Source organism: Alosa alosa, chromosome 13, assembly GCF_017589495.1.
Source record: "Alosa alosa isolate M-15738 ecotype Scorff River chromosome 13, AALO_Geno_1.1, whole genome shotgun sequence".
Lineage (NCBI taxonomy): Eukaryota > Metazoa > Chordata > Actinopteri > Clupeiformes > Clupeidae > Alosa > Alosa alosa.
Genome location: NC_063201.1, coordinates 27,619,469 through 27,643,565, shown reverse-complemented (window position 1 = coordinate 27,643,565; position 24,097 = coordinate 27,619,469). Strand labels below are relative to the sequence as shown.

The 24,097-nt window shown below is 44.9% G+C and overlaps 1 long non-coding RNA gene across 1 annotated transcript; it reads right to left on the bottom strand.

Annotated features, from left to right (window-relative positions):
• Positions 1-5,529: 5,529 nt before the first annotated feature.
• Positions 5,530-22,475, bottom strand: LOC125306339. The gene is made up of 5 exons (XR_007195542.1): positions 22,205-22,475; positions 20,258-20,298; positions 17,234-17,452; positions 11,569-11,840; positions 5,530-7,034 (listed from the first exon to the last, which is right to left on the bottom strand). It is a non-coding gene; the product is annotated as an uncharacterized LOC125306339 (long non-coding RNA).
• Positions 22,476-24,097: the final 1,622 nt, after the last annotated feature.

Sequence of the window (24,097 nt, the reverse complement as noted above, 5' to 3'; positions counted from 1 at the left end):
TCTGGCCATTTTGGTTCGCTTTTGGGCAGACTTCCTGGGTCTACAGCAGGAGTTAGGGAAAGACAAAGGTGTGCCCCATCATTTTCTATCGGTGATGCTTATATGTGAAAAACATCACAAAAAAGCATTCAGTATTGTTGTCATCAAAACATCTGGTACCTCACATCGTCCATCGAAAAATTGCCTGATGATGGTCATCTGACCGAAACGTTGCAATAAAAAAACAGTACAATTGCAAATGAAGACAGTGTGCGGTAGCTTCCTACTTTCTACCTCACATCGTCCACCATATTAGAAGAGGGACTTCAGTTTTAAGTGATGAATGGCGAACCTATCGCCAGGTACTGCCTGCACTGGGGTATAATCATTACACAGTGAACAAGTCAACACAGTCAAGCATTCGTCAATGCAGATACAGGTTGCCACACTCAGCACATCGAGAGGGCCTGGTGGAGTTATGAGGAGATCATCTCAAGATGGCTGCCAAGTTTATGGTTAGGACCTCTTACACTGAAAGACAAATGTGTAGGACATTTCCAATATTGGAGTTACAACTTCTTCTACTTCTTGTACTGCCACTGACTCAACCGGTTGGATCCAGATGAGACGTGAGGTACTGCATTCATGCTGGTTTTGCCTGATTTGCCAATATTTTACCAGCAAATAGCAATCCTGTTCACTCACCACAATTAGAAAGAAATCCTATTTTATCTGGGTGGGTATGAGTATTGAAATGGCTTTTCATACTCTAAGATATATTATGTAGATCAAGTGACGTAAATCAAGGTCAAACATTCCAACACTAAGAGATGAAATAGCAATGTAATTAAACAGGCCACCTCCAGTCAGACTTCCTGATTACAAATGGCGCCTTACCAAATTTATTCTACTTATTTTGGGAGTATGTAAATAGTCGCCACAATAATGTGTAAAACTTAATTGAAATGTTAATCTGTTTGATGCAACGTCTCCAGATGTCTCCAAAGTCTCCAACGTCTCCCTGTTTTGCATTGAAATCTCTCCTAGACGTCTGAAATTCCTCGACTCTTGTCTGAGAGAGGCCTCTGAACATTTCTCCACTCCAGCATCGCGACCATAGTCGGAGATGCAACTTAATATGCAGACAGTGGTGCAGCCCCATGATTCTATGGCGACGGACAAAAGAATACATTCTATGTGTGTGTGTGTGTGTGTGTGTGTGTGTGTGTGTGTGTGTGTGTGTGCACGTGCGTGCGTGCGTGTGTGTGTGTGCGTGCGTGCGGGTGCTCTTCATGTTGTCGAGGGCCATGAAGTGGGACGGGTGTTAAAATGCCAGACAGTGACAATCGCCTTGAACTTGAACCCCCCAAGGTCTCCTTGACCTTCGCCCTTTTCCCTTGCTCCTCTTCTCCCCGCTGGCGTGGCTGCCCTTTGTTGAGCTGTCGGCATTAACTCTTCGCGCCTCTCTCTCTCTCTCTTTCCCTCTCTCACTCTTTCTCTCCATCTATCTTTCCTCCTCTGTTCAGTGGGGCCTTCTCTCTCGTTGCCTCCCAGGCTGTTCCAGGGGCCTGTCGCGTCCATGTGAACGCCCTGTGGGGCAGGTTGTTTTCCCAGAATGCTAATACGGTGGATGTTGGCAGGCCGTTCCCACAGACCCCCCGATCCCCCAGATTTATGCCTTTTGTTTTTACCTGATGGGAGTTGGCCACATCAACAAACCATTGCCAGGCAGTGAACCCTCCATTGCATTTCAATCAAGAGTGGATAATACAACGATTAAAAAAAAGGACTTAGAAAAGAATGCAATGCGCAACACAATTATCAAAATTAGGCCTTCTCTTGGCTTAACGTTACCTTTGATCTGTTTTGTTGCAGCACTCATTAAAATACTCATTTTTTTCTGCTGTTATTGAATGTGTATCTGTATGCTACTGTGACCTTGAATTTCCCCTAGTGATCAATAAAGTACATCTATCTAAAAGGCACATTAAATATTATGTCTACAATGATTTCTTTCTTTTTTTTTTTTTAAAGAAATAGTGGTTGGAATACTTGAAAAAACAGAACCCTCATACCACAGATTGAATATACAGACTGTTCTGTGCATAATCTACAAAGGCAAGTAAAATGTATAAACCCTTCCTGAGTTGCTAAGTGTAATCACTGATACTGTATGTGACCATCTATCATTAGTGTTAGTGCGTTATGCTGACGCCTCTTTTATAATATAATTTATACTATAATATTTAGCTATTATCACAATCACATTACACTATTTTAGTATCTATTCTAATCTTAGCATACTGTATGCTCTGGGGAATAATCAGCACTATTGATAGTGTATATTGAAAGTTTAGGGGGTTGGATTATGGGTAGGGGGGCAGGATGTGCACTTCAGACACAAGATGGTAATTGATATTTAAGCATGTGGGACATAGAGAAGAGAGGTGACATGGGAACTGGTGGGACTGGGAGAGGGGTGATGGGTGTCTCACCAAAGGGGCTGGAAATGTCTGGAAACGCTTCTCATGGCGTTTGCTTTTGGTGCACTCGAGTAACATATGTACACGCACACACGCACACACACATACACACACACACACACACACACACACACACACACACACACACACACTTTTCCTGTCCCACCCGCATGCAGACTCTCTCTCTCTCTCTCTCTCTCTCTCTCTCTCTCTCTCTCTCTCTCTACACACACACAGTATACCCTTCTGCCTCCTTTGCATATGATTGATATGTCCATTAAATCTGGTAGGTTGTGTCATATGTGTGAGAGGTTGTGTGTGTGTCTATATGTCAATGCGTGTGTGTTTGCATGGCCTTGCAGGTGTACCCCACATACTGAGATAAGCCTGCTATATACAGTACTGCATCATCATCTTTAGTCTCCCCTGCCAGACAGTATCTTTCCCTTTTGTCCTCTGGCAACAGGATCCATGTGGAAAAATCAAGGTGAAACGTTTGTTTGTCAGACCCCTCACATGCGTTTCATCTGTGTGAATTTATCTTCAAGTTCAACCAGGACTTATCTCTATACAAATGCCTGTGGGGACTGCACACTTGAATTAAAATGGTTTTCAAATGGCCCATTTGATGATCTGATTTGTGACTGCATGTGTGTGTGTGTGTGTGTGTGTGTGTGTGTGTGTGTGGAGATGAATGGCTGGAGTTTCCTGTTAAGTTTGTCCTTCAGGGGAGGTACAGAGTGGGCAGACACTGCCTCTGCTGCCTCCGAGCTCAATTTCTCAATCATTGGTACACTGGTACAGTGCAGTACATAGGCCATGTAGCGGTCAGTCCACTCATTCCACTCCTGACTGTAAGGGTCCATGATGGCTGAAGCCTCGATAACTGAGGCCTTGTTTGTACAAAGGAGCGCACTCTTGATTAAACAGTAATAATTCTGCGTTTTCCACTGACATCGGATCTCAGAGTTGACGTCATCAGCGCAGTGATTGGGTTTTGCCCACGTGGCTGCCGACGCTGGCACGGACGCAGCTCTGGTCTGGACCGGATCTGGCAGACCTACACCATCTCAGAACCCACGATGGGTGCACACTCATCGCAAGCACCGTAGTGAAATCGGAAAAAAAGAAAGTGCACACTGTGAAATAGATGGATAGTTTCGAGCAGACTTTTTTGGCACTGGCTGGCTGAGTCGGGGGCTCTGGATGCTCACCCCCGATCCCTGTGTCCTGGCAACTGGTAAACAGGGCGAGAGTACACTTCCCTCCACAACGAACAATAATGGACTCCCTACAAACACAGTCCTGCATGTTAATGATGCGCAGGAGAAGGGGTGGGGGGGACAGCACCTGCCTGTGTCTCCGCCCATTTGGATCGCCACCAAAATCCGCAGCCTTCCCCTGAATCGCCCGAAAGTGTTTCTATTCTGCCGCTCAGTCCCATAGTCCTCTGCACTCGCCATCGCACATGTCATGTGATGAAATCACATGGAGCCAAAAAACACCACAGTGTGCCGTGTCAATCTATCCTAATCCATACACTGCATTTCCTATGCACCAGCACGTGATCCGCTCACACTGCATCTCCACTCTGATCCATACACTGCATTTCCTTTGCACCAGCACGTGATCCGCTCACACTGCATCTCCACTCTGATGTGTTGGTCATATTTATTACCACACCGCAGAGGCTCTCTCTTTTTGCCTTGAGACACCAGCGGTGAGAGAGAGAGACAGAGGCTTCGAGCTGACGACAGACGAACTTGGTGGCCCCGACCCAGCCTTGACCCAGCCTTGAGCCGTGCGGCCAGCCAAATCTAATCCCGCTCCTCTCTCCCACAACAGGGCCGTTGTGCAGCGCTACACAAACGTGTTTAATATCAGCTCAGTTCATTACCTCCTCCTCCAGTAAGCTAATGCAACTTGTCTTTTGGCAGCCTGACAGAACTGTGAATCAGATTATGGGGGGCATCATGCAAGCCAAGAAACACTGTGTGAGGGAAGATGTCACAAAGGGCTCCGCGCGCGTCCAGGGCTCTAATGCCCTGGACATAATGTGACTCTGACCTGCTGGCGGTAATAAGGGCGCCGCTATGTTTGCACAGGAGTGATGTTCATTTGGGCAGCAATTCGTTTTATGAGGTGCAAACAACATTTGCACGTCCTGTAAACCTCTGAGAGCAGCGGGGATTTCAGCGGTGAGACCGCTCATGTGCTGAGACAAAGAGTTATTGTCTGGATCATATGTCTCAGATTTAGAATTAAAAGATTATTATCCAAATTATTATCTTATGTTACCAGGTATCGTGACTGATATGTGTTCTATTTAGGGTCTCAGTAAACCTGCCGTGCTGTGTATGTGTGTGTGTAAGCAGTCATTCACAAATATTTGGATGTTGATCTCAATCCTGGTTGCACGTCCAGATATTTATACACCATTTACATCAATGACTAATATTCCTGCTGACTTCTTCAGTTCCTTAAACATTATATTTTCTCAAAGAATGTAACAAAAATGTATCAACTAGGGAGCTATTTTGTGTTGAAATACAAATATATAATAAAGAAAAAGCAATGATCCATGATACTGTTTACACTATTATTTCTTCTGAACATTATCCATTTCTTTTTATTAAAGTGGTTGTCTAATTTGAAACAAGTGTTGTTGTTGGACAATATTCCAGTCCTCTAGAAAATTCTGTATTAATCTAGGAGTTTTCACTCATAATAAAAGCCTGCAATAGCAACTGTTTGTGTTGCATACCCTCTACATGTTCTGCCACATTCACTTTCAAGTATTGTTTTATTTGTTTGTTTGTTTTGTGTAAAATGCACCGTAATCTGGACCGATGTATCACCAACAGATACAAAGTATTCATATTTAACAAACAAATAAACAATTTTAAACTCATGTGTTCCTTTAAATACAGAGCCTTTGATATGATCCAATTTGGATCTGCTCTCATTCTATTTAGATATGACACAGTGGGGAATTAAAATATGTAGAGGATGTTCATTTGCCTAATGCTTATCACTTACAGCAGAAAAATAGTAAAGAACAAGTATGTGTGTTTGTTTTCAATGTAAACGTTTATTTTTTAATCCATAACAGGACACTGTTAGTCAAAGGCACATTATGGTAAACACAGAGCTAGTGCAAATTCACAGTAACATTTTATAACAGTACAATTTTTGCATACATTTTGCATAGATTATTTTCATATATAATTCAGAGGGACTGCAACCAACTGAGACCACAAAATGTGGCTTGCATACATACAAAGATGATTTACTTGACAGTTGTCAAAAAGATTGTTTATTTTGATTGCCATGAAAAAAAAAGATTGACAAGGACAATAGACAATGTCCCCAAAAGTCTTGATAGTCCCATTAAAACATTAAATGCACAAATGGATAGATTATAATTGCATAGATCAAATCATGATTGATTAAATAAAAATTTGCCACTACCCGAGATGGAAACATAAAATTGAGAAAAACATTGCTGGTTCATGCACACACACACACACACACACACACACACACACACACACACACACACACACACACACACACACACACACACACACACACTATTTCCATCAAAGCATGCATAAGAGGATAGACTTTTCAGTATTTGCTAGTGCAAAAGGTGCATGTTCCAGTTGATTGCGAGCCCTGTGGAGTTGCATAGAGAATAAAGACAACAGCTCTCTCCTTCACCAGCGTGTGTGTCCACACATGGAGCTGTCCAATCACAGTGCAGTTGGCTTCACTGCTGCCGTGGGTCTTACACACATTCAAACACATGCTCAGCACTAAATTATTTCTACAAAAAAAAAAAGTAATAAAAAAGGAGGTCCACTATACCAGCTGTCTACATGGTATACACTACCAAATCCTTCAGGTTAACATGATTAAAGTACCCTATATATGAATTAAGCAAAACAAACATTCCTATTAGTGTAGGTTAGCAAACAACAAATACCCTGCTATACTGTACATTTAGTGCATATTAAAAACAATCGCTCATCTTAAGCAATTCCACATACATTTAAAAAAAAAAAAAAAAGTTTCAGAATATACATATGCAATTAATGCATTGCACAAGTCTCTCGTATAGATTGTAAACAGCTGTGATAGTGCTGTGTGTTGTTCTGCAGAGTCTACTGGTGAGACAGACAGATGTACTCCAGGTGTGTGTCCTATCTTCTGAGGCTCAGTCGGCGATGCCACAGCCGCACAGAAGCACCAGACAGACTGGAACAGGTTTACGAGCCCGGAGCGGTTCTATACCTCCACTGGAAGACAGCGAAGGCAATCACAGCGTTATGTAGTGTCCTCTCATCAGACATAAATGGCCGACTGCCACCAAAGAGCACGTGAAACGTAAACAGACGATGCAACATGTAAAGTGCTTTTGGGATCGGGTGTTGGGGCACAAAATGAGTAGACGATAGATAACGTGCGTTCCATTGTGTAAGTGCTTGTGGCCATATTTGTGTCTGTCGGGGAGAGTCGGTCAGTTTTCGTTTTCTGATCAATCTGTCCTCTTTTTTTGCAGTGTTTTACCTGGAAGACAAGAGGAAGAAGAAAAGACATGTTTAAGGGCAATGAAGATATGCAGAGAACCATCAAGCATCAAGAAACCATGGAAGCTACATCCTGTGCTATTGGGCATTGCTCACTGTTATAAACACACAAGGAGCGACAACCTTGAACACACACATACACACCCACACACACACAGGCTGATGCGAAGCACTCGTGCACAAGGGAGCCAGGTGCCAAAGGATTGAGGGCGAAGTTGAAAGCCCCTCGCGGGGAGCTTGGTACGTTGTGGCGCTGAACGCAAAGAGAAAGCATGTGACCCACCCTAAGCTGCTGAGGAGGAGGAGGAGGAGGAGGAGAAGGGGGAGACTTCAGAAGAGAGGAGAAGTCCTCAGAGCCCAGACAAGCAACTTAAGATATTAGGGTCAGGGGTAGCCCAGGAGCCCAGCTCAAACATTCACTGTTGTCTGCGCTCTCGTCATTTTTCCTCAAAAATTGTGTTCTTTTGCCATCAAATTTAATGTCTCTCTTGCGTGTGAGCAAAACCTGCCGACAGACAAAAGAGTGAAGAAGTAAGATAAGGGCCCATGGGCGGAGGTGAGGTTTGAGGGATGGCGGAGGAGCTTCCAAAGCCACAATGGAGCGCAAGGGATGATTGGTGGCAGCTTTGACGGAAAAAAAAGTAAACAAAAGCACGCAATGTGTTTTGTTTGCTTTGGAGAGGCTCGTGCTGAGAGAGCCAGTTAATACTGAATTTACAGCCACAGCACGTGTCCCGGGGAAGAGAGAGAGAGTGAGAGAGAGAGTGAGAGAGAGAGTGTGAGAGAGAGTGAGAGAGAGAGTGTGTGTGGGGACAGGGGCAACTGGGCAACGGGAGGTGGCCGGCAAGAAAAGAGTCGCCTTAGAAATCTTTCAGGGGTGTTTGGTGTGCACAAGCGTGTCACCGCAAACTTGGTGCATAGAATCGCACTTTTATTTATGCTATCACCCCTTCACTCCCTCTCTCTTTTTCTCTCTCTCTCTCTCTTCCTCCTATCCCACCTCCCCTTTAGTCTTTTCAACTACCCCTTCTTCTTTCCTCTCTCTCTCTCTCTGTCTTTTTCTTGCTCCCTCTCTCACTTCACTTGTCTACTGAGAATGAATAGTCATCACAGTGCTACTGTGTCTCCTGAAAACTGCCCCCCCACAGCCCTTCTCCTCCTCCACACCCCCTCCATTCTGACACCCCAGCCACCTCCCCCCTTCTGTCCCCGCTCCCTTCAGAGCTGAATGAGGAGCTGAATTGTGCAAACAGTCGGCCTGTCAGCGCAACATGAGGTCTGGCCGTGAACTTGAAGTCCTTCCCAGGCCCCCAGCGTCACTAGAGAGGGGAGGGAAGGGGAGGGGAGGAGGGGTGGGTTGGCAGGGTGTTGAGACGGGGGGGTGGTGGTGGTTATGGTGGTTAGGGGGGAGGTTGTGTGGTGTTGTGGGGTCGGTGGGGGTGCTTGGGGGTACCCCAGTCCCAGCCTTCAGACCCAGACCCAGACAGACTGGAGGGCCCCTGGTGCCAGCTTTTTGGGGGAGCACGCCAGTGGAGTTCCCAGGACCAGAGCCTGCATAGAGGCTGAGAGGCCCAGCTGCTCTCCCTGCAAGGCTAGCAGTAGGGTGGGGGTGGGTGTATGTGTGTGTGAGTGTGTGTGGGGTGGTTATGTCTATGTGTGATGTGTAATGTGTGTGTGTGTGTGTGTTTGCAGGGGGCAGACACTCTCCTGTCTGCACACAGACACACACACACAAAGACACACACACACACACACCCAGACACAAGCTGCCATGCCTCCAACCCCCTGATCACCCTCCCAGAGTACTTGTCTCATTACAAGCGCCAGCCCCTCCACTGTCTACAATTTGTATTGTTTTTCCCTCTCTTCCCACCCATCACCCCCCACTTTTCTGCATAATTTTCAGAGGCCCTCTCAGCTAACCTCATTTTCAATTTAGCACCTGTTTACGTGGACCAAGTGTAGAACACACAGCCTTAGGGCCACTGATGTCAAATGTAGCCCACGGGCACTGATGCACCTGTGCTGAGCATAGTGCCACTGGCTTTAAAAGAAGATGCAACTTCATGATGTAGCTTGTCCTAAAAACAAACAAATAAACACTACTAAACAAACAGAACAAGCGCCTTAAGAACCTTCAATGAGAACTAAATCTTGGTATTTCTTGACTGACTTCTCTAGAGTTGAAACAACTTCTTTGATTGAAATGGGGTAATATATTCTGGCCCATACCATTTCTTGTTTTCATTTTAGATGATTACACAACATTTGTCAGAGGGGACCAAAAAAGGACTAGCTTGGATGGACAGCGTCCACCCTCAATGTCCACCCTGAGAACTTCACAGCTCTCACTGCTAGTGTGGCCCTCTGCTATCCCCTGCGTAAACAGGAGGTTGCCTGCATTGTCGCGACCTCTAGAGAAGACACACAAACAAAAGGAGTTTTTTCAGTGTGGCTGGGACAATGGTCCACATTGTTTACAGGCTCCCTTAGTTAATCGCGCCCAGCCGGCTCTAATTGGTGTTTTGGTTAAGCGGTTTTCCAACTTATAGCTCCCTGGCCTAAATAATGGAGGGACACAACAAGCTTGCCAAGGAGAACAATGCTGGACTTGTCTGGGCTCTGGCTCCCCCCAAAACTCCACCAGACACACAAAGAGAGTCCTGCGCTATTGAAACGCCACTATCCACACCCCCATCCTCCTCCTCCTCCTCTTCTCCCCTCTTTCCCTCCCTCTCCCTCTATCTCCATCTCTCTGTCTGTCTGTCTCTGTCTTTCTCCCTCTTCCCCTCTGCCTTGGTCCTCTTCTCTCTTACTCTTTTGTCACTCTCTCTCTCTCCCTCTCTCTTTCTCAATCAATCATTCTCCCTCTTTCTTTCTTTATTGGATGTTTGCCATCTCTTAACTTTTTTGATTTCTTTATCGAAGGCAAGCACCGACCACTCCATCATTCCTCATGTTAAATACCCCCCCACCACACACACACACACACACGCCTTTGGCACACATGAGCATGCCCATATAAGGAAGCCATTAAATATGATTGTAATTATATTGCACGTATAAATCTAGGCACTGCTAATGATAGTTTAGCCATAACAGCCTGAACAGTGAGTGTTATATAATTAATGCAAAGAGCGGATGACGCATTTGTACAGGAAGCAGGGCTTATGTTTCGCGCAGGCAGGGTACGCCTTTAATTTGCATTCTGTGCTAATTCATTGCCTTTGTATTTTCCCCTCCCTCTTTACTTCCAAAATGGCAGCGAGAGCCATCTTGGGCATGTATGTGAGGAGGCCAGGGCTGCTCCTCCTCACCCGGCGCTAGCTATGGTGCAGATGCCTACGTACGCCTCCCCAGAAGGGCTTCAGTGAAAAACAGAGTGATTTAATGCGAACGAGTACAAAAACGCCACCCCCCCCCTCGTCCCTCGTCTGCCGCCGCATCACCTGATCGCCGCATAATTAACAAACACATCTGCCGTAATTAACGAAGACCTCCGCCAGGACTGGGAGAAAGAGCGAGGGAAAGAAAGAAAAGAGAGGCAAAGAGAGAAAGAGCAGAAGGATGCAAGGAGAGGTTGGTGCACTACGAGGGGGAATAGTGATGAAGGGTAAGGATGTGTGTGTGTATGTGTGTGTGTGTGTGTGTGTGTGTGTGTGTATGTGTGAGAGAGTGTGTGTGTGTGTGTGTGAGAGTGTGTGTGTGAGAGTCGTGTGAGTGTGTGTGTGGGGGGGTGGTGGTGGTGGTGGTGGTGGTGGGGGTGTTGTTGTCCATACCTCCTTTAGGTGTTTTCCCACTTCCATTTACATGCCAGGCATTCTCATAAGATGGTGGCGCAGGCTGCATCTTGTGATCACTTAGGAGAGGGAGCAGGCAGGCAGGCAGAAGGGAGGGGAGGGGTTGGGGGACAGGCTACACATGCGAGCAGTGATGGAGGGAGGCTGGAGGAGGAGGAGGTGGGTGGAAGGTGGTAGTGATGGTGGACCAGCCCCCCCCTCCCAGGAACCACACTCTCTCACTCCCACTGGCATCTCTGAGCGACTGATGGTGGCCCTGCAAGCAAAAAAAGAATGAAGAAAGATGGAGGGAGGGAGAGGCAGTGGTGAAGTTCAAGAGGCTGTGGTGTGTGTGTGTGTGTGTGTGTGTGTGTGAGTGTGAGTTTTATGTGTGTGAGAGAGAGAGAGAGGCAGTGGTGAGAGTTCAGAGGCTGTGGTGTGTGTGTGTGTGAGAGAGAGAGAGAGGCAGTGGTGAGAGTTCAGAGGCTGTGGTGTGTGTGTGTGTGAGAGAGAGAGAGAGGCAGTGGTGAGAGTTCAGAGGCTGTGGTGTGTGTGTGTGTGAGAGATGTGTGTGTGTGTGTGTGTGTGTGTGTGTGTGTGTGTGTGTGTATGTGTGAGAGAGAGTGTGTGTGTGTGTGTGAGAGAGAGAGAGAGTGTGTGTGAGAGAGTGCGTGTGAGTGTGTGTGTGTGGGTGGGTGGTGGTGGTGGTGGTGGTGGGGGTGTTGTTGTCCATACCTCCTTTCGTGTTTTCCCCCCACTTCCATTTTATGCCAGGCATTCTCATAAGATGGTGGCGCAGGCTGCATCTTGTGATACGCAGGAGAGGGCAGGCAGGCAGGCAGAGGCGGAGGGAGGGGTTGGGGGACAGGCTACACATGCGAGCAGTGATGGAGGGAGGCTGGAGGAGGAGGTGGGTGGGTGGTAGTGATGGTGGACCAGCCCCTCCTCCCAAGAACCACACTCTCTCACTCTCCCACTGGCATCTCTGAACGACTGATGGTGGCGCCCTGCAAGCAAAAAAGAGAAGAATGAAGAAAGATGGAGGGAGAGAGAGAGAGAGGCAGTGGTGAGAGTTCAGAGGCTGTGGTGTGTGTGTGTGTGTGTGTGTGTGTGTGAGTGTGTGGTTTTATGTGTGTGCATGCTGTGTTGGCACACATGTAGCACACGCGTAGCACACGTATGCGCATGCGCACTTGTGCACACATGCAGATACACACACCCACACCCCCACACACAAACATGCCCACTCTCTCTCTCTCTCTCTCTCTCTCTCTCTCTCACACACACACACACACACACACACCTTTTCATGTCTGTTCTCATGGTACAGTCTGCCCCTGAGCATGCAAATGACTTTCATTATGCAAATGCATGCAAATCAGATCCAACCATCTGAGAATCAAGGCTGGGAAAAAAATCTACACAGAGCGCCCTGAATGAAGGAGAGAAAGGAGAGCGAGAGAGGAGGCGCAAATCCTTTTGGGTGGCAGGAGGTGGCTGGCTGCGGAGGTAAACACACAAGGGGAGGAGGAATCGAGGCCTGCCGGGGTAGAACAAAAAAAAGAAAGGAAGAAAGAGAGAGAGAGAGAGAGAGAGAGAGAGAGAGAAGAGATCGCCCTCCACCGAACTAGCCGTGGTCTGTCTATATTGGCTCTACGATTCCAAATCCCATCTCTGTGGATTTGTGTGATGACCATGGGTGTCACAGATGACCATAAGCAAAGCCTGTTGTCGTATATGTGAACTTTAAGCAATGTTTTTTTGCAAATAAAGTCCTGAGCGAAAATGGCTATACAGGGCTTTCATAAGGACAGCCGCACACACCAAAACCTTGCTCTTGTGTGTTTGAAATGAAATAAAATAAAGCTAACGGTTTGCAGAATTAACCTTATAACCTCTCATTAGAAATGCAAATTCACCGTGTGCCTCCTTAACAGTATGGAATGGCTTAGCTGTATTGCAGAGAAGATGACCACACGTCCAGTGAAATAAAACGAGGAAGCCATATTTTCCGGGGCTAAGATGAGCGGTCTGTGGTGGTGGAAGAGTGGATCAGTCCTCAGTGTGCCATTCCATTGTTTCCAACAGTCCCACCTGCTCTAATTGACCGAGCCCAGATCCTCCACTCCCATCCCAGACCCAAGGAGCAGAAGAGAGGACCTTGCCCAGGTTAGGAGAGAGGGGAACAGTGTGGGGCGCCCCTGGTAGGCTCTCTCGGTTTGGAGAATGGGCAGACTGGGGCTTTTGATGTGTGTGGTGTGTGTGTGTGTGTGTGTGTGTGTGTGTGTGTGTGTGTGTGCGTGCGCGTGTGCGTGTGTGTGTGGGTGTGTGGGTGTGTGTGGTTCTGGTTGGGGGGTATGGCGGGGTTGAGTATAGGAGAGATGGGTGGGAGGGAATACGCACAGAATCAGAGGGGTGGGATACCCCTGAATGGCAGCAAACCTTTCCTAATTGGCACTTGACATTTTTTTTCTTTTTGTGCTGTTGGGTACTAAAGCAGGCCTACTTTCGAGCCCTCTCCAAGTCCTTGTTTGAAAAGTGCCTTATGCAAATAGGTAGCAAATCAGCACTATTGTACAAACCTCTCTTGCCATAGACAACCGCCAGGAGACAATACGACTGTATGCTTTCTCTGGACACATAGACGCGTGAGAGCTAAACAATAGTGTGCAGAGTGGCTCGCAAATGAACAGCTACGCTGACAATCCACAGCCCCCGTCACTCTGTGTCATTGTTTACTGCTGAAACGGCATCCCAAAACACACAAACAGTTTGAGAGAGCACTTCAATCGTGTAGTCATTTTCTGTGTAAAGCCCCAGTTGTTACTACAGTATACCTACAACTGCAAGCATAGATCATATACTGAAGATTTGCTTTAGAAATCCGATTTAGTCCAAATTACAAATATTGGTTCATTATTCATCCCTGCACCTAATGCCAAAAGACGATTTTATTAGATTAGATATTTAAAGGTACTTTACTGTAAACGGAACCTCTCTGATGCAATAAAAACCCATATGATACAATAAATGGTCACATGTTCCCTGCTTAAGGTCTAGAGAATGAGCGGTTTCACTCCATAGAAACCGATAACAAGCACAAGGGACTTCACTTCAGTGTGGTCTGACCAACGCCAGTGTACACCTGTTACTGGTAAGTTACCAAACGTAATCTCCTTTGTCCAAACCAGTCTATTGACTATTAACAGGCCCAAATGTATTCATTTCTCCTGCAGGATGACTATGGTGGGAGGGGAAGGTGCGGGGTGAGCCAGACGCTCAGGCTACCCAACAGAGAGGCCATTTTGAAGCCTTGTTGGTGTGTTCCGCTGAGAGAAAAGTGATGGGGTTAAAAAGGGGACAAGAATCACTGCGCTTTTTTTGTCCTTTCCCCTTCCAAGAAAAAAAAAATCTGTCTGGCTGCTCTGACCCTACAGTAGAGAAAGGGCAAAAGGGAGCCATTGTCTCTTGGTGACAAGTAGACCAGCTCTATTGACTGTACGGTCTATGGGCGGTGGGTGGGAGAGAGTGTGGGGGGGGCTAGAGGGGAAGGAGGGCCCACAATGGTTGTTTTTTCTACTTGACACTTGGAGTCTAAATCTGCTTGCCCAGAGAATAAAGAGCAAGACAAATCCATGGCTCGGCCCGCCACCCACCCACCGACCGGACTCCCTCCTCACCCCCGCCGACCCCCGCCCATGCCACACACACTCCAGCCATGCCGAGGAGAAAAGTCACTGGGGCCACGCGGAATTCCAGCCCTCGGCTACTTCAAGGCGCACACACAAACACACACAAACGAACACACATGCACACACACACAAAAGCTATGCCTATCTACCAGGCTAAGGGTCACAATAGCACCACGACACACAATGAATAAGACCATAGCAACGGTGTGGCTGCCATCACTGCTGGCAGCATGGCGATGCCAGTGATAGCAAATACTCATTCTCAGACTCATGTGAGGGACACACTAGAGGACAGGCTAAATTCCAGCCCAAATATAGCTATATGACAGGATTAATGTCTAAATATGCTTAATGCTGGATTAAACATTGCAGTCAGCCAAGCTCTCGCTTCTATCCTTTCACAATGCTAAACTGTATTACCAAAGAAAAGATTTCACGATTCAAACAAACAATCTGCTATGTGTGCATACATCACAGCCATACCATGCGCCTTGTAGGTTGCACTTCTGATTATCTCTCTGAGACAAGCCTCTGGGAGTGACAAGAGGTGACTTGCTCTCAGCCGTTACTGCTGTGAAGTTTCCCTTCCGCGCTTGCTGAGCCATGAGAGACGACATATACACACGCACACATACATCACCTGCAATGCAGCAGCCTGGGAGAGTGGCAGGTTAGCTGAGCCAGGCAGGGGGAGAGGACAGAGGGCAGTGACCGTCCGCCTCGCTACGCACACAAGGGTGAAGGTGAAGTGTGCATGGACACTTCCTAATAGGGCGTGATTGAGGAAGGTGCTCGAGAGAAAAAAAAATAAAGAAGGGCTGTGTCTCTCCTACTGCTCAAGTTCACTTCCATGCCATCACCCCAGAGAGAAGTGCAGATGTTTGGAACAAACATCCCCAAATTACGGCCCACGGGCTGGATACGCCCCGACACCTCATTTTGAATCGCCCCTGAAAACATAATATAACCATAATATAAAAACTGTATACATATTGAATCCGGCCAGCACGGGTCCAACACTGTCAAATTATAACCTTAATTTCTCCCATTCATTCTTTTTAGAACATCAGATGCCTATACTGCTCTGCACCTCCACATGCCTATCAATCCACCTCGATAGTGACCCCCTGCCCTGCGTGCTGACAGGAGATTCACCCCAATGTCAACAGCACACAGCGGCAAGGTGTGATCTGATTTGGCGGGGGGCCCCCCCTCTGGCCGCGTCCGTGTAATGGCAGCTCGGATGGTTCCCCCTAATGGTGCTTGTCACCGGGGCTGATCTGGTTGAGCGCCTCCGTCCACTCCTCCCCGCGGCGAAGAGCACAGAGTCGCACTCATCCGGATCTGATGGAGCTTTTCCACTTGGCAGCACCTCCCTGACACAGAGCCTCTGCACTGGGGAGGCCATTCAGAATCAAGACGACTGTCAAGTCAAATCAAACACTGATTCTCTGACCACAAAAAAAACACACAAAGAATGAAAGAAAAGAAAGAAAGAAAGAAAGGAAGAGAGAAAGAAATAACTTAACAAAACTGTAGAGTAGAGAACATTACGCCTGTTTTGTCGTAACCAAGGAGGGAGCGAGGAATGGGGTTGAAGGAGAGGGCGAGAATGCCTGGGTAGCATTACAAATACCAAGATCTTCAAAGTAAACTGAAGATTACTCCACATCAGGTCTGACGAAACAAAAACAAGACAAAAACAGTTGATGTGGGTGCACCCACAGGCTTTTGCCTTGTCATCAGCCAGTAGCGCGCTGGCTTGCTAGCTAACTGGTGGCCTTGGGATGGCCTGAGGGGCCCTGGGCTGACCAGGGGCCAGGGGGCCGGCATCGCCACAGGGCCCAGCAGCACCGGTGGCAGCCATGTGATCCCAGGCGCTAAGCTGCTGCATGCTCCGTGCTGGCTTGGAGGGATCAGTGGCTTATTAGATTAAAAGTGGTCGCGTTCAACCAACCAAGCTGCAACATGCCACATTATAGCAATATGACTGTTTTCACATGGACATTGAGTATCCCGGTTATTATCGGGTTTTCCAATTTTGTCTTTGCCCATGTAAACATATCCCGATTTCAGAACTCTGAATCTGATTATGCTACAGCTGCAGTACTCCAAAAGACACAGGGATAAGTGTATATCTATGGAGATAAGCATGTATACACCTTTTCCCAGTTTCTGACAATTTCTAACAAAGATTCTAGAGCACTATGTGCAAGATAGATTGCTGATAAGAACCAAAGATAATCGAACAGCACTCTCTAGAATACACTGTCACAGAACACTTTAATCAGCAACCGGGGTACTAGTATCATGTACAGGGATATTAATGAACAGGTTTCTATGTGTTCATGTAAACACCATCACCTCCTGAATATGATCAAAATTGGGATAAGGCTCATAACTACATGAGGATACTGAAGTGCATGTAAACGCAGTCTATGTCAGGTCAGATTCTTTGGTTTGAACTATGTACAGTGAAGGACTGTGGGTGAAGGACTGAACATGTATAATTTTCAAAAGGATGTGAAAACTTTTAATAATAAGGATTTATGCAAAGCTAAATAAATCTATGAGGAAACATTATCAATGCTATATTAAATAAGGAAGATCACCTTCATAAGGTTTTAATAAATTGCTATCAGTGTCATATTGCTCCTTTGCAAAAGCTGAAAAAATATGGCTCAGCACAACACCTAAGGTCTTCTTACCATTTTGAAATTGTAAGGTTTCCTCCATGTGTGTCTTCTTGAATTCACATGTGAATGGGGGACGCCTTTCAGGAGTGTAATGGGATTCTTGTTACTTTCGGTTATCTAGCTTTATGAAGAATGTACATCACTCATACAGCTAGATAACCAAAGATAACAGCCAACCCCTAGGCAACCCATGACCACACCTCCAGGGAAGCAGACTTGTCAAACTCTTGCCTAAAATTTAGAAGAGTTAGGTTTGGTTAAAACACATATATACCATATATGTATACATATATACCGTAAGGTAATGACAGAACACGATGAAGAAAAAGACATCAATTCATATTGATAAGAGTCTTGTCACAGAGATGCATAAACATAAATGCAGCTGCTAAAAATGCAAAATCAACACAGTCCTATCAATGCCATATTTGATGGCTTTGTTGCTGAACATCTGCACAGCAGCGGTTGGATGGCCAGAGCTACAACTGTGGCAGCGAGGGAAGGGGGGAAAAAAGTGCCACACTTGTCATTTTCAGCTGAACAACCAGCGTGAGCCGCGCTGCCACTCTCAGAAAGAACCAGTTGAAACTGGCTGAGGCGACACTCGCCTCACAGGCCTCCGAACCTCTCGGTCTCCCCATGGCAGGAGCATGCACGCGCGTACACACACACACGCACACACGCACACACACACACACACACACTCACACACACACACACACACACACACACCCCATCATGCCCAATAATGATCCACAAACAAAAGCCAAAGACCCTGTGTCTCAACATAAGAAAAACATTAAGAAAGGCTTCTGTGGTACTTAATTGCCACAGCATAAAATTCAGGTAGTGATTTTAGTTCACTGGGCTTGATAGTAAGGGAAAGACAAAGAGAGAGAGAGAGAGAGAGAGAGAGAGAAAATAAGAAACGAAAGAAAGAAAGAAAAACAATCACATTTTGTGCATTACAGCAGGTCTGATTAAAAGCCTGTCTGAGTTCAAGCTCCTCCCATCTCTCACAGAGGTGTAATAACACAGAGTGAGAGACAGAGAGGAGGGGAAAGAAAGAAAGAAAAAAAGAAAGACCAAGGAGGAGAGTAAGATAAAGACCAAAAGAGGGAGAGAGGTAAAAAAAGACCAACACACTGACTGAAGGGACCAGAGCCTAAAGCCTCAAAATGGCTGAACTGGTGAATGCTTGATATCAGCATGTTTTCTTCACACTGTCTGCCATGTTCATTCAATTCTTTCCGAAAAACATTAACATCTATCATGCAAAAACCTCTCTTATTCTCATTCTGCATTGCATTTAAACACCTTTGCAATGCAACCCACCCCACATGCAAATGTTCATGTGTTATGACATACAGCCATCAGAAGAAAAATACTTAAATGGTGCACTTTAGTATTATGTAGAACTCTGGTATGGATTACTGTATTTCGATAACTTGTTGACTACACACAGACTATAAGAACATGGTAATGGAATACATTCTATTCAGTGATCTCACACAGGCATCTACTTTCCTGCAACTGTATTGTGCAGAGTGAACATATCAAAATAGCTGAATTGTAGATAATATGAGTATTTTAACATTATCCTTCATTCCCAAGAAAGAACATATAACTTCATAATTTTCATAGACCACCAATTGGACGACGCGTTGTATTCATCAGTAGTGTGTCCATGTCATTTAAGACATCTGACACATTTTGTTGAGAAATTTCTAACTCTGTTAATAAATAATCTTTCATGTTCCCTCAACCTATAAACATCCTCAGTAGGATGTTCTAGATCAAATAAGCTTAGCTTTACACCATGTCAAGACAGTACCAATAACTATGTGCTATCTGCCTTTATTCAATAAAATCTCTATAAAAATAAGTAATGTTAGCTTTCCATGACAATTTGATTATTTAGAATTATGTGAATAATAATAATAATAATAATAATAATAATAAAACAATAAGAAGAAGAAGAAGAAGAAGAAGAAGAAAAAGGACAACAACAACAATAATATTAATTATAAAAATATGTATTTAATTATTGTCTTTAACTTCCTCTTACTGTGATTATACACTAACACTTCCTATAGAAAGTGAGGACACCTCTAGTTCTCAAAGAAATCCTCTACGGTATGAGAAATCTTGAAAAAAAATGTTTAAGCGATCTTTCCCTGCCAGGTGTTCTCACCAGCACTGGCCTAAACTACATGCAATTGCCTTGGGGTTTTTTCATTCACTAGCTCGCCAACAAACATCACGTTTTGGCACTGGTCTGAGGGATGATGACGTCCTCGGTGTGCTGGGTAAGCTTTGTCACGTTAAAACATTTTGGGTGGATCTTTTTTTTAAAATAAAGCCTATTTTTTCTACTTCTTTGAAATTTTGTGAATGAATGAAACAGTGTCTTATAGTGTTTTTTTTTTCGGTCAGAACGAACTGCACATTTTTAAAGCCATGTTAAAAATGTAAAAAAAATATTCTCCAGCCTAAGCTACAACTCAACAGTGAGGAAACATGTCTTGGCACATGACTGCACCCATCTTGCTGGTAGTAGGCCTATGAAACAGCTGCACTCAATCAGGATAAAATACAGCACCTGCTTCAGCCTGAAAGGATTGTGTTGTAGTTATGAAATGTCAACAGGCTGTCGTTAAATAAAATGTAGGCTGCAGCAGGCACAAACAACTATAATTATTACACGAGGAGACACGGAACCTCGACCCCTGAAACTGCAATTTAATGCCGATGCCTTTTTCAATATCTGTGACCATAATTTTATGGGAAACTCGAATCTGATTCAACCAACAGCCATACCTTGTGATTTTTCATTGTAGCAAAGTATAAGCTAACAACAACAACATTTTGATAAAATTCTCGTAATAGCTTAGGGTCTAGATCGTTAAATGCAAGTATTTTTTGTAGGCTAACGTAAGTCTATTTTTGTGGCGGTCATTTCACCTGAGAGTCATGCCAGGATATGCTACAAGGTTAAGGGCCAAAATAAAAGTAAAGAAAAAAGCAGACAATTACCTAAATGCCGTCTGATTCCTCTGGTGTTGGCCAAGATCACCCTGTAATAGACAGATTAAAAGACAAAGTTACAGGAAGCCGTTTAGAAAACATCATTAATAGAGAACATTATCCCATGCCGATCCGGATTGCGCTTAAATTTCCTTCAAGTGGATGTTAGTGAGCCGTTCTAAGATGACGTCACCCATAAGGCCTAGTATGTGAAGTAGTCAAATAGATGAATGAAGCATCCTGCTTCCAGGCTCACTGGGTGATACCTTGATGGATGTGTCCAACTATTAGCCTACATACAGTCGATGACATATCAGTCATGTTCTCGTTTTAAAACATTGTTGCACCTGTAGATGTAGGCCTATTGTCGCTCATTGTTAGTAGCGACCTGATAACCCTTTTTCCAGTGAAAAAATACAAATAGGATTCCATATTTGTTAGTAGCAAAGAGTATACTACTGTTTTCTGTTTTACGGTTTTCTACTACTGTTCGAAATAAAAGTAGGCCGCTTTGACCCTCAAGCATGCTATGGAAGTGCAGTTATTAGCCTAGTACCTTACGCAACTTTGGGACCATACATTTCATGATAACCTTCCTAAGTTTATTGCACTTTAAGGCTGTACATTAATTTATTGTTATCACACTCCCTTCAATAGGCCACTACAAAATCACTGTGTGTGTGTGTGTGTGTGTGTGTGTGTGTGTGCGAGAGAGAGAAACGGTCACCGAGCGCCCTTTTCTGAGATTTAAAAAAAAAAAAAAGATTTTCTATAAAGCGTAGAGATAGAGTAGTTTATGTTCTTATATCCCTGGTATGATCATTTTTGGTTAGCCTACCAAAGAAATGCCAATTTGGTGGATGTATTTCTGAATGTTGGCCTTAACCTCATCAACAAATAATTTCTTCACATATAAAAAGAGAGATACGAGGTTCGGCACTGCTGTATGGGTCGATGTCCTGTTTTGTGGAAACACATGTGTCCATGATTCCCTCTATCGTCTTCCACGTGCAGACTACTTATTCGGCCCAGCTTACCTGAATACGCACGGCCTTCAGGATTGCAATTGCCTAACGCCTACTGCGCCCATTGTGAACTTTCACTCGATCCAAGACAATACTCCTTAGACTTATTTAGGACAACAAAATAACTGTTTAGAAGTATTTATTATCTAAAATTAGAGTGCATAGATTGACTGAGCACAAACCATGTCCTCTATACTGAAAATGTAGATGGAACTCCGTAGGCTATTTCGTCTCCATAATACCAGAATCCTGTTCTTGTGCATTAATACGCAAAAGAGAACACACCAGACTGAACTTCTGCTCCTCACACTACTCAACATCTAGAAAAATATGAACGCTTGACTTACGGTTACACAGTCATGTTGGCCAACGGCCGATGACAACGCAACATATAGGGGCGGATAGCCGTTCCCTCGTCATTGGCGGTATTCCTGACCTTGTTAAGCACAAACTTCAGTCTAATTCCGCATGAAATGTTTGCTGAAGAAAGTAAACAATATGAACTGGCGTTTGAAAGATGACGACGGTGACCTTCCAAGACAACAGATGATGTAAAGAACTCAGACAACAATACATCAAATCTGAAGCCACACAATCTTCAGTTCGCCTCCGTATAGTGGCTGTAGTGCCATGCACTTGCTATGAACAATGATATCACATTGCACATAACTGACATATGGATATAACAGTTGTTCCCGGTGAAGGAGGACAACATCTTTCATAAAACAAAAAGCTTCCCATGGTCAACCCCTGTACGCGTATACAACACAGCATATCGTTCACAGCAACGATTTGTGATAAACCCAGCATTAAATGCAGCCAAAACGCATTCTATTCTTTGTGTACTTTTCCCACAAAGACAGGTGACCGTGTTCACACTTTCGCCCATACCAAGCATTTCATGTCACATGCACAATCACACAATACTCACTTCGTTTTGGAATCACAGACACCCGCGCGCTCCACAACAATCAAGAGAATTAGTCAATCTGCGCGACAGGACTGGGTCTCCAAATGATGCCTTGCTCCTGATCCTTCGCTTCATGGCTGCAGCTCACCGTGACGTCTTACTGGCCCCATCCATTCAGGTTCTTTCGGGTGGGTTGCCCCGTTGTGTTTTTCACAATTATTTCCCATAGACACGGCATTTTCCTCCCCCGCCGGGAGCAAAGTGGAGCTGCTCGCCGCTCGCCCTCTTGCCAGTCACCGAACAAAATACATATGGACTTTAACATGCAAGTCAAAAACATATAGCATCCCTAAGACACTCCCACTTATGACACGATGCAGTTGCATTTAGTCTCCACCCTCTGAAATTAAGAATGCCGCCTCTATAGTTTATCTTTAGTCCCTCTCTCTCTCTTTGTCTCTCTCTTTCTACCATATAGATATAGATATATTATGGCCTATATATGTGTGTGTGCATAACCATACACACACACACACACATATATATATATATATATATATATATATATATATATATATATATATAGAGAGAGAGAGAGAGAGAGAGAGAGATAGAGAGAGAGGCCAATATGGTAATATGGGAAGGCTGACATGGGAAATGGGAATATATCACATAAAGTGTAAAGTGAAGGGTTCCTGATCACCAACTTGTGACACACTATTGTTATACATATCACGTTATGTTATATAGTGATCAACGTCTACGCCCAATCACGTAACCACTGCCTTATGTGCTAATGTATACAAATATTGCCTGAACCCTTGTGCTTTATAGAGTATTACTCTTCTTAAGTCAAGGACAGTCGTTTCTAATTCCTCTTTGTTTCACCCGTTGACATATAGCAGTCTAGAAATGTGACCATTGGATCGTCGGGGTGAGACCGTACAAATCAGCTTTAACTGTCAGAACTCACTGCAGACCCTTTGACAACGGAGTAGAATAGGGTCTAGGATGGTTGATTATCATAATAATCAGATCGTGGGGATGAAAATCTCCTTTGAATAAATTACTTGTTCAATAGGAGGCGCGACTGCCAAACAGACAACTTTTTCAGCCACATTTTTCTGCACTACAGCAGTCAGGCTGCTTTGCCCAAACTTTGGATGCTTTCCTAGGGCCCAATGTATAAATACAGCCACTGTTTCAGTCTCCATGTACGCCCGACTGAGTTTGTCCTCCCCCAAGAAAAGTCTCCTGTGATGTTTGGTTACCAAGGGCAGGCCTCAGACTCTCGTTAGAAGCCAACGGGCAGGAGGGTAATGGAGTATGGATAATGCACAATGGCTTCGTTTCCCCCGCCAAACGCATGGGAACGCACGGACCGAGACACCGACGCAGACAAGGGACTGTTCAGAAATGTGATGACATGACTCAAGTTCATTATCAGCCCTCAGACGGTGTCTCTCTCCATCGGCTCCCACAGCTGACCATAAAGATTCCGTGGGGACCAAGGCAGCTCCAGGTGCCACGGATGTCCAAGGATTATTGTTCATTATCAATATGTATGCATGTGAAATAATCTATCCACCAATTTAAAAATACCTCATACATTAACTAATGGCCTGGCCTCATTAAAAAAAAAATCATTTGAATGTGTTTCTTGTAGGCTATATGAAGGTTTCTCAGAAATACATGTAATTGAAACACCGTGCGTGTGTGTGTGCGTGCGTGCGTGCGTGTGCGTCTGTGTGTGTGTCAGAAATAAAATAAAATAAAAAAAAACAGAAAAGCGTGTCACGCTTATGACATGACCAATCTGGGTTTTCAACATGGGCATCTTATTATAAGGGTTCATCTATTTGTAAAACTATAATCAAGGGATGCGTCTGTACGTGGGCAACTCAGGCCTAAAGG